The sequence below is a fragment of the Daktulosphaira vitifoliae genome, unplaced genomic scaffold, assembly GCF_025091365.1.
Source record: "Daktulosphaira vitifoliae isolate Bord-2020 unplaced genomic scaffold, ASM2509136v1 Scaffold_1, whole genome shotgun sequence".
Classification (NCBI taxonomy): Eukaryota; Metazoa; Arthropoda; class Insecta; order Hemiptera; family Phylloxeridae; genus Daktulosphaira; species Daktulosphaira vitifoliae.
The window spans coordinates 58,580,268-58,581,338 of NW_026099572.1; the positions used below are offsets into that span (position 1 = coordinate 58,580,268).

Below are 1,071 nucleotides of genomic sequence, written 5' to 3' on the forward strand. Positions count from 1 at the left end.
TCGTATCTAGTTGAAGACATTACCCTTAAAAATTTAAAAATATTCCCTCGTTCCCCGCAAATGGGGGAAATATCCAAAAAAATTACAAATTTAAAAATCGCTAATTTTCGAAATTTTTTCATTTTTTTTTCTTAAAACTTCTATAACTTTTTGAAAAATCAACAAATCAACATAATTTTTTTTATACTAAAACCTTAGATATTTACCTTTCATTTGATATCTTTTTTTTTAAAATCTATCACTTAACCTGCTCAATGGGGGGGGATTTAAAATAGTAACTTTTTTACAAAAATTAAGTTTTTCAACTTAATTTTTGAAAATGTTCCGAAAATACTGCGTCCTTCAAACATATATAAAATTAAAACTTATTTTATGTACTATAAAATGAAAAAAAAAAATTTGTATCGACACTTTTTCTTCTACATTTAAACGGCTGCCGTAGTTAAAAAAACGCTATTTTTGTGTTAAAATTTTGGATTTTGGATTTTAAATTTTCAACTTAAAAATGCTATAACTTTTTGAAAAATGTATATATCAGCACAAATTTTTCTAAATACATTATAAGTACATCTTTCATTTGACATACTTATTATTAAAATTGGACAATTTCCCCTTATATAGGGGGCATTCAAAACTTGAAATATTGTCAAAAACATAGATCTTTTTCAACTGAAATTTTGAAAATGTTCCGGAAATACTGTGTCCTTTAAGCATATATCATATCAAAGTTTAGATTTGCATCGAAGCGTTTTTATGATAGTGTTTTTAATCACTGTCAGATATCATCTATACTGGACCCAACTATGCTACGACCTTACTGTGCCGCCACTTCACTGTGCTGGGTTTTTTTTTGTTATTTAAAAATAAATTATTTTATTATTATAAATTATATGTATCAATTCATAATATATATTGATATGTTCATTTTTGAAAAAGTTACGGCAGTTTTTAGTAAAAAAAATTGAAAAAATTTCGAAAATTAGTGATTTTTAAATTTGTAATTCTTTTGGAGGTTTCCCCCATTTACGGGGAACGAGGGAAATTTTTTCAATTTTTAAGGGTAATGTCTTC

At 25.6% G+C, this 1,071-nt stretch overlaps 1 protein-coding gene across 50 annotated transcripts in view; it reads right to left on the bottom strand.

Moving 5' to 3' along the window:
- The window catches only part of LOC126908776 (uncharacterized), a 26,638-nt gene that overhangs the window by 5,542 nt on the left and 20,025 nt on the right, over nt 1-1,071 (bottom strand). The window lies entirely within an intron of this gene.